Below are 10,517 nucleotides of genomic sequence, written 5' to 3' on the forward strand. Positions count from 1 at the left end.
AGGTTTGTCAACCAAAAACACAGGGTGAAGTTGGTGTACTTGACATCACTACACATAACCAGGCTCTGCTCATGAAATACCTCCACAAATTCCTCAACAAAGAAGATATCCCATGGGTAAGAATCATTTGGGAGGCACATTCTCCAACAATCTACCTGGAGAAAAGATGGTGGGACCCTTTTGGTAGAAATCTGTACTTAAACTTCTGCCTGCCTATAAGGAGGTAGCATTATGCAAAGTAGGCATGGGAGGTACTGCTTACGTTTGGAATGATAATTGGCTAGGGCAACTATTACACAAAACTTATCTAGAACTCTACTCATTTGCCATCAATAAGGATATTTCAGTACAAAGGGTCCTAAATTTCCAAGACACATGCCAGATATTTCACTGACCTCTATCTCTTATAGCATTCCAACAGTTGAACCCTTTACAAGACAACATTGGAAACAGAGCTCTAACTGCTAAACAAGATATTTGGAGATACCCTTGAACATACAACCAATACTCTTCTATTAAGATGTACAAACCATTGATTGGGGATAGTACCCCACACCACATTTTCAAGGATAGAAGGAACACCTCCTGTAAGCTCAAACACAAAATCTTTTTCTAGCTATTACTCCATGACAGAGTAATTACAAGGAATATGTTAACACGCAGAAGCATGCACCTAGAGGATTACAATTGTGCTCTATGTAGAGACACCACTGAAGAAACACTACTCCATCGGTTTTGGAACTATTCTTTCCCACTGGGAACACCCGATACCTAATAAGCAGAGGGGCATATTAACATGTGATGCGATCTTATTATCCATGATCCATTTCCCCAAGGACATTGTACTCAAGATACTCATCATGGGTTGTTGGGTGATTACTTCCTTTACTGGTCTAGAAATGGAGTAGAAGGGAACATATCCTATTTCCCCTAGAGGTGACCTTGAGTTATCGAACCCACAGGGGGTGATGCCTTTTAAGCTAGGGTCTCAAACAAGCTTTTGTTACAGAAACAATTCCAGCTTTTGATGAGATCAAAATCAAACAACTGTAGGAGAACACTTAAAATAAAAATAGGCATGTGTACGAGGTCTTAATTCTTACAACCATATATCTATGTCGGGACCAAATATGTCATGACCTGTTTCCAAATAAATTAATTAATTGGAAATCAGCCATGTGCATCCCGAGTGTAGAAAAATATTTCCCACTGATAGACTCATCTTGATATAGAAAACCAGTAGTACTTAATATTAAACAGGTAGAGCAGATGTTGCTCTACAATTTATTACAACATGTCCAAGTCTCACATAGACGGATATGTTACAGTGGTAATAGGATAGCTCTACTGCTCGTAGTATAAGGGGCATGTCGTATCAGAGTAATGTGGCATGACAAGTACTACTACGCGCCAAGCATGAGAGTGAAGCTTGATGATTTATTCGCGGTGGCGGAAGCGGTGAAATAATACAGCGGCAGACTCCAGGATCGCAAGACTGACTGGGACTCCTCTAGACATCAGACTCGCTATCGAACTCTTCATCCATGAGGTCTCCTTCATCCATATCTGACCACATCAACAAGCCAGTGAGTACTTCGAAAAGTACTCGCAAACAGTTTGCACAAAAGATGAGATGCATGCATTTGGTTATTAATATGCATGGTTCAGATCATAATTTATAACAATAAATGTGTTAGAAATAAATTAAGTTAGTGGATAAATCGGGCGGTAATCCTCCCAAGATATCCTAACAGAAGGTAAAAAAATGCAACGATGGCACGATCTCCAAGAACCGCGCCGACCATCATTGTTACTCATTGAATGGCATCGGCGCGTCCGGCCCACGCCCAACGGCCCTCACGGACGTGACTGCTCGGTTGTCAGGTGAGGCGACGTGGGCGGCAATGCGCCTGCCGGCCCACCTCGCGGCACCCGAGGGGCGCGCGACGCTCGCGCTCCTATGACGCTTGGTGTCCGCGGTTCCCCTATAAATCTGCCCCGCCCCAGGCACGGGAGAGGCACTGTGATCTTGAGCTTTCTATTGGCTTCCTTTGCTCCACCCAGAAAAACCTCTTCTCCCCTTCGTCTCTTCGTATTCCAGGGCGTCTCCAGGTGGTGATCCCGACAGGGGGAATGCGCGGCTCCGTCCGCGCCCTCGTCCGCCCCCAGAAGTAGCTATGGAGGGCCCTCGGGGTCGGCGCACGTCCGTCGCCGTTGGGCTCGAACTGATGAGTAGGTCCCTCGTCTTCACATCCTTTCCTTGTTGCCCCGTCCGCTGCTTGGTGGTTGATCTTTTCTCTTCTCCAGAGCGCCCGCAGCCAAGAAGCTCAAGCTCGGCGAGCTTCAGGAGCAAGCGGAAGGGGATGTGGGCTCAGCTCGAGAGTGCCAAGGCCGCCCTCCAGGGTGAAGCGGAGGCCAAGGCGGAGTTGGCGTCGCTGCAGAGACAGGTCCAGGACATTGCCGTCGCTGTTCAGGCCGCCCAGGACGAGGCGACGTACGCCCGGATGATGGAGTCCCAGCGTGCCAAGCAGTTCACGAGCATCACCGACCGGGCGGTAGGCGCGTCGCGCCGATTCATGGAGGATGCCCCAGCGCTGCCAAGGGTGAGCTGCGACGGGGGCTACCTCGGGTTCTTCTAGAAGGTGGTGGAGACTCTGGAGGTCGGCGTCTCCCGCGTGGAGGAGGGCAATGCGTCCGATGCACGCGAGCTTCTGGGCCTTGCCTTGACGCTCGTCTTCTCCAACCTGCGCCACCTCGTCCCGCATCTTGATCTCCAACGCTTCGTCGAGCCTGTGCCCGCTGAGTTCCGGCGTATTCTCCGGGACGAAGTACGCCCGCGCATGGATGCTCTGGTGGAGCGATAAGTCCGGGTGCCCGTATCCAGTGAGGAGGAGGGCTCCGATGCCGAGCCTGCCGGCGCCAAGGGCGGTGTAGGTGTCCTCTCCCCTAGGCGTCTCCCAGCTTATGTTTCCCTTCCCCTGTAATGTACGATCATGAACCCTGCCCTGTCGGGCGTTAGAATTTTGTATGTTACCTTCGCCGTTCTGCCTTTTTCCTTGCGCTCTTGAACCGATGGCTTGCTCGCTGGTAGCCATTGTGGCTTGGCTTCCTTGCATAGGGCCCGTTGCTGACCCTGTCGTTGCTCGGGGGCAACGGCGGCCAGGGCCCTCAGGAGGTCCCATCCTCCTGAGGCATCATTTGTGCCACTGCACGCTTGGTCAATGGCCTCGTTCCTTGCCGCAGCTTAGTCCTCACGCCCTGCATCCTTTCGTTAGTAGCGTGTTTTTATTTCGTTCCTGGTTCAACGTGAAATTAGATGATCCCCGTCTGGGCCTGCGGGGTACTTAGCTCGTGGGTTTGCGCTGGACCCTTCCGCAACTCCTCCTGAGTAGCTCCTGCTTTGTCGGTGGGATGGGGTGGAGACCCTTTCGGCACTCTATGTTTGCGGGTCCTGGTCCCGCACATTTCCTGCTGCCATGAGGTGCAACCCGTTACCAAGGTTCTTTCTCACGGGGCAAAGCCCCGACACCTTGGGTGCTGACATTGGTGACACATGGGTGGCCGAGTGGCTTTGTGACCAGTAAGGCCCTTGAGGCATGTTGCTCAAGAGCCCCCCTTGACACTCAAGCCTCTCTACATCGACAGGCCCCGGTCTCGCACATTTCCCCACCGTCGTTAGGTTCGGCGCACTTCATGGGGCGAAGCCCCGCCACCCCCGATACCAGCCGGAGCTCCAGGACGGCACCAGGGGTGGCGAGTGGCATTATGATCAGTAAGGATCGTGAACCGGTGTACAGGAGCCCCCTTTGGCGCTCGAGCGATTCCCCATTTCGTCGCTTTGGTCATCGCCCCAGGGCGCCCCGAGCCCACCTGAGACTCTTTGTGGTGGTATCGTGCTTCGATCCGGGCCCCTGAGCGGGGGTCGATCACTGAAAATGTTTGCCCCTGGGACGACAAGTCCTTACGTTCACGCTCCTTGGCGCCTAGGGGCGGTGCGGAGCATTCAACTCCTCAGAAAATGTCATCCATAAAAAGAGGCTTCAAAGCCGGCGAAACGAGAAAGCGCAAGAGAAAATCCCCCTTTTTGTTTTTCAAATATCAGCTTTTCAAATGACAAATTTAAGTCCAGCAAAGGATAACTCACGCACCAGGAAGAAGCAAGCAAACAAAGTGTCCGACACCTAGGCTAATCTCCGCCGCCATCTCCCCCAGCCCGGAGCATAGGGCTTCCACTAGGCGTGGGAGGGACCCCTCCGTGTCCTCGGGGGGGGGGGACCGGGTGTATACAGCCGTAGCTTGTTATTACGTGAGGGTGTCACGATGGGGGTGTATCTGGGAGGTCGTGAGGACGCTTTGGCCTCACGAGTGTCCCTACCCCTGAGGCATAGGCGCCTGATTCCTTTTGGGTCATTGGTGGACTGTGTTGATTGCCTCTGTCTTCTCCTCGGCGTGGAGTATAGGGCTGCCACTAGGCGTGGGAGGGACCCCTCCGCGTCCTCGGGGGGCCCCGGGCGTATACAGCTGCAGCTCGTTATTATGTGAGAGTGTCACGGGATGAAGTAGGTTCCGGAAGGATTGAAGGACGATGCAGAGGTACCATGGGATGATGCAGGTCCAGCGGGGACTGTAGGGCGAACGCGAGGGTGCTCCGGCTTCGTGATATTTCCTCCTTCTCCTGAGACTGGATGAGGGCTTTTCTACTGCTCTATGTCGGCACGTCCCAATCCCGCACATTTCCCTGCCGTCGTGAGGCGCGACCCGTTACCAAGGTCGTTCCTCACGGAGCAAGGCCCTGACACCCCTGATACCGACCGAATGTGCCTGGCGGCACCAGGGTGGCCAAGTGGCTATGTGACTGGTAAGGCTCCTGAGGCGCGATTCTCAGGAGCCCCCTCAGACGTTCAAGTGGCTCTGCGTCACCAAGACCCGGTCCGACACATTTCCCAACCGCTGTTGCTTGCGACCGAATGGACGAACGCAGCTACGTGGTCAAGCCCCGCCACCCCTGATAACGACCGAATGTCCGTGGACGGCATCAAGGGTGGCAGGTGGCCTCATGACCGGTAAGGCCCCTGAGGCTCAATGCTCAGGAGCCCCCTTTTGACACTCAAGCGGCCCTCATTTCCTCATGTTGATTGTGGCCTTGGCAAGCCGCGGGGCCTCCCAAGGTCCCACGATGGGGCGACGCGCACCGGCCGGAGCCCTCGAGCGTTGGGGGGGGGGTAGATCGCCCAAAGATGCAACCAAGGTAAGATGTCAGATCGCCGAATGTATGCAGGAGTTATGGAAGCATGCGTAAATGATATGATGGGCAGTGGTGTGCCCTGAACACCCTGAACACTTGAAGTTCATGTGGCCAGCAGACACCCCTTAGAGCACTAAACCCAAACAATTACCTCGCATAGCTTCTTCACGCCTGAGGGGCGCCTCGTGAGGCCTGGTCCTCGGCGCCCGCACCAGCATCGTAGTCGCCGCGGGTAACCCACACCACTTGTGTCTCACACTTTATCTGACTCGTCCTCCTGAGGCCAGGGACCCGGTTCTTTGCAGTTTCTCCGTGGTGGCGGCGGCTGGCGTCATGCCTCGCGGCTTGGGGGCGCCTCCCTGCCCGTGCCTCTTGGGCCCAGTGCTCTACCAGTGGGATCCCGAGGGTCCGGCTCGAGGGGGACCCCCAGAGCGTTCCTTACTCTCGAGGAGGACTGACGCCTGGGGTAGATGCCAGAGGCTCTTCCTTGGTGGGAGGGTCAGGTGATGTTACATAACACGGTATGTAAGGCTCCACGTAGGCATTCGGTCGACCTCCATGGCCGTTCAGTAGCGCGACGGTGGCGGTCCCTTTCTGTGGCAGGGGGAGGTCCCCCGGTCGCGTTGCTCTGAGATCTTCTTGCAATGGGCCTCCGCACAAAGTCGCTTGCTCATGTTGCCGCCGTTGGGTGGTCCCGGCATTACCCGGTGCAGACTCCCCCCTTCATACCCGGGCACATCTCCATCGCCATAGTTCGCCCGCGCCGACGCCGATGCCGTCCGCTGGCTGCGCTGAGGGAGCGCTCCTGCCTGGCTGCCCTGGGTTGTCGGGGGCCGACCTGGCCTTGGTGACGCACGCTGGTGTGTGCATCAAACGTCCTGTGGTTCTCTTCACGCCCCTGGTGGTTGCCGGCATGCTGCGCCTCGAGGCCGGCCACTGGAATCTGGAGGAGGAGGAGAACAGCATGCGATGCGTCTCTCTTGGCCCCGCCTAGCGCAGGAGGGGCCCCGTCGCTTGTAGGCCCGGGGACCGGCACGAGGTGTGAGCCCGTGGCGCCCAGCACCTGCGGCCTTGAAGAAGAGTGGGGTCAGATGGCCTTCTAGGCGATGGCGATCAGTTCCGTGATGTGGTCTGCCTAGGCGTCGAAGCCCCCTTGCATTGGTCGCTAGCGGAGCATCTCGCTCGCCATCTGTAGCACGTCGTGCGCGCCCAGGTCCCCCAAGTTGATGCAGCGTGTCGTGGATGCTGGGGGCGCCGCCCAGCCACCATGCGCTTGGGTGGCGCGGCTGGTTGCGACGGTGGAGACGATGCTGACGATCTGGTATGAGCCACCTCGTACCACAATGCCGGTACACGTGCTTTCGGCCGCTGTGGTATCACGGTTGGAGGCCAGCTCGACGAGGATCAAAGAATCTTATTAGACGCCGGTCATCGGAGCAACGGGGCTTAGGGAAGATGAAGCTCGGAGAAGACCTTGACACGCCCCCTACCTGGCGCGCCAAATGTCGGATTCGAGCTTCGCAAAACCCTAAAGATTCGAACTCAGGGGCGTGTACGAAGATCTCTCTCGAGCTCACCTCACCTAACTCGCTACTTGCCGGGGATGGCAGAGAACTCACTCAATGGTGAGGAAGACAGAGAACATGGAAGTTTACCCAGGTTCGGTCCGCTGAGAAGCGTAATACCCTACTCCCGCGGTGGTGAATTGCCTCTCGTGGAGGTTGGTGGATGAACTAGTATAGTGTTCGGGGGCCTCCACAGGCTGGGTGGCCTTTGTGTGATGCCGGTTGGCGAATGATTGAATCAGATCCCCCTCTATGAAGTAACCTACCCTCTATATATAGTGGTTGCCCCGGTCCTCTTCCCATATTGCTTTGGCAGGAAGGGATCCCACAATGGCCAATTTTGAAGGGGAACATGCTCCCCTACCCAAAGGTGGTGTTCGCCTGCAAAGTAGCTGCCAGCGCTGCAGGGACGGGTCCAGGTATGACGTCTGTCCTGATGGCGAGCGGCGATGGCCTTGTTGCACCAGAATGGAAACCTTTGGAAGATGCCCTGGGAACCTGCATACGTCCTTCCTTCCTTTGCACGAAAGGGGAAACTACACCATCCTGCAATCCGCAGCTCGCCTGTCCTTTCCCCGCGTCATCCTTTACTACTGAAGCCGAGTCTTGCCTCGGAATCTCCGCCGCTCCGAAGGGGTCCTGAGGAGCCCCCCTGGGGGTCTTGGTACTGCTCCTCCTCACGAGGCTTGGGCCCTCGCGAGGGCCTTTCCTTGAGTGGTGCCGGGCCTGTTGGTTTTTGGTTGATGAAGTGGGCCAACCCTGGGTTATGCCAGTGATGACTTTGTTAGCAACATCGATGAATCTTACCTTTGCACCCTTCGAGTCAGCATTTAAGCTTCTGTGTTCTTCACTGAGGTTTTTGATTTCAGTCTGAGCTTTGATGAGTTGAATAGGGGACATAGTCAGAAGGTTATCCTTCAGAAAGTTTTCTTTCTTAGCCTGAGCATTTCTAGCTTGCTTGGCGTTCTGCACCTTCCACTTTTCTTCATTGATGAACGATGTTAACATGTGGCTTGGGCCAGGTGGAAGCTTCAAGTCATCAATTGGCGTCTGAGGATTATCAGGCTAGACGTCTATGAAGTCCAGTATCACCTTTGGATCCATCATGATGGGAGTGGGGGTACCTTTGGCCTGTGCGACCCTTTCTTCCTTGTTTTTGATGATTGCTTCAAGTTTTTCATCATGAGCTTCATCGTCATCCTATGATGCAGAGGTAACATTGAGGACTTTCCCAGGGCTGGGCCTTGGTCCTCTCCCAGCTATCATTTTCTTCTTCACATTTGCACTAGAAGAAGGGTGTGCAGAGCCTGAAGCAAATGGCCTTGATGGATGTTGTGTGGTCATTAGCTTCAGTGGTTGTGAAGTCTTTGTGACAGCAGTTGAGGACTTTGCTTCCACCGTAGGTGCTGTTTGAGGATTTTGTACTGAAGGTTCAGCAGTTGAGGACTTTGGCTTGACAACAGATTTCTTTAGACTGCTTCGTTTTGGAGCAGTCTTAGTGCTAGAGGCCTCAGCAGCAGAGGAGGAGGCAACAACAGTTATAGCAGTAGAATCCTCATCGAATCTCTTCACAACCTTGTGTGCAACCTTCTTTAGGTTGGCTTTGTATTCGGCATATTCTTTAGGAAAGTCTTGAATGGTTGCAAGGCTTAATGGGTCAGCAACCTATTGAGTGCCTAAAGGAGCCCTTTTGCATGGAGGCTTCAGGGCAAAAAAATCATGTACTTGGGAGTCACATACCTGTACTCCCTCCATTCTTTCGCCCATCTCCTCTCAATTTTCTGCAAGCGCATTTTGTGCTTCTCCTTTGTTTTTTGCCATAGACAATTTCATCAGTTGTGCAATGTTCATCATAAATGTCATCAGGAATCTCAAAAGAAGTGTACTTCTCTGCCTTCTTTCCACCCTTCCATTTCTTGTCATCCGCCATTTTCTTCACTTGAGGAATATGAACTTTGAGGACTCTGAAGAGGTGTGCAAATTTTCTTCAAGAAATGCTGCAAATGAGTTAAGTTGATGAGAACCTAGAGATTCACCAACTGGCATTTTGTACATGTGAACAAAGTATAGGTGTGAAGAATTTGAAGAGATCATATGCGTTCTCAAAAGATTTTCAAAAATGACTCAAGTTGAGGAAATAGACCAATATTGGTTTGAGGAATTTCGCTAAGTGTCCTTGACTTGGGTTCTAGAGTTATGCAGATCCGAAAATTTATGAAATTGAGGAATCTGATGAGGAATTTGAGTGACTTTGTGAAAATTTTCAAGTGTTCTAAGGCATGGAAGTGTTCATCTGATGAATTTGCTAAGGAATAACACTTTTCATAGATTTAATGAAAATATAAGGATCAACAAGGGGAGTAAAATGAGATTTTAATTACCCTGGACGAAGAACACGATGAACTGTAGATGGTCAAAAGGGAAGCACGTCGGTCAGGATCTTCAGTGCCCTAACTCGGCGATTGAAGACAACTACGACGACTGTGGAGGAAGAAGATCCCCAGCCGGCATGAGTACGGCGTCGATGAGGTCGACGCAACGAAGCTTTTCCTCACCGGCGCTGTTGATTTCCAACAGCGGTGCTAGATGTGGCTTCGAGCGGTAAGCGATGAGAGCGAGAGGAAGAAATGACCTCGGGCGTAATGGTGGGGTATTTATAGCCCAGGTGAGAAACGGTCCAGTCCGAAAATTTTGGACCAGAATGCCCCTTGCCCTTCCTCTCCACTTGACAGGTGCCACCCACGTATTATGTGGGGACCCTGGCTTACGAGTCAAGATCGCCGAATGAACGTGCTCAGTGATCCCAGAGATCAATGCTCACCAAACACACAGATACTGAATATTAAGAGTCTTACATCCAACATATCGTTTGATACAACAAATGACCATCATGGTCAAGTCTCACATAGGTAGGGCCTACAAGGACAATCACATCGATACAACTACTAATAGAAATCTTTGGGATAAACGAGAGCCCATGCCATCAGCCTTCACCAACACGCATTCTGACTAGGAAGCGTCCTAGTTCGCGTGTCCGTCTCTAATGACGAATTCTTCTCCAAACTCCGATTCTTCCATGTCTGGTCAATAACATTACCAGTGGCAAGCCAGTGAGTACTTTGAATGTACTCGCAAACAGCCCATGATATGGATAATGCAGTTGGCATGATAAGAAACGATATGCAGCATTGGTGGAAAGCAAGTTAAATGTACTCAAGCATGGTCATAGACGGTTATGGATATGCATCATAAGCTAGATGATAATCAAAAGAACATGTTACAGATATCAACATATCTGTTGAGGGCTCAACACTTTGGGTTCACCCGATATGCCAAGTCACCAAACTTGGTCGTATCAACTCTTTCACATAACTCCTTGAACACACACATACACTTGGTTTATGCGGAAACAACTGGACGTAGTTTAAGTAGCACCACCCAACTGTCCTTGACCGTGGACACGACTATTCGAATAGTTTTACACTCTGCAGAGGTTGTATGCTTTACCCACGAAATCCGGTAAAGTTCCGTGTCATCCACGACTCGCATTATATAACATACCGGAGGTAAGTACCCGGTCATTGCCTTTCCTCTGATGATATTAGACAAAGAGTTCCACTCGATTGGTACCCAGCCCACCTGATGTACGTCTTACGAGCACCAACTCTGGCCAGTATCATCCATGAAGGGACCAATGGTGTGCTCGG

Source organism: Hordeum vulgare, chromosome 4H, assembly GCF_904849725.1.
Source record: "Hordeum vulgare subsp. vulgare chromosome 4H, MorexV3_pseudomolecules_assembly, whole genome shotgun sequence".
Lineage (NCBI taxonomy): Eukaryota > Viridiplantae > Streptophyta > Magnoliopsida > Poales > Poaceae > Hordeum > Hordeum vulgare.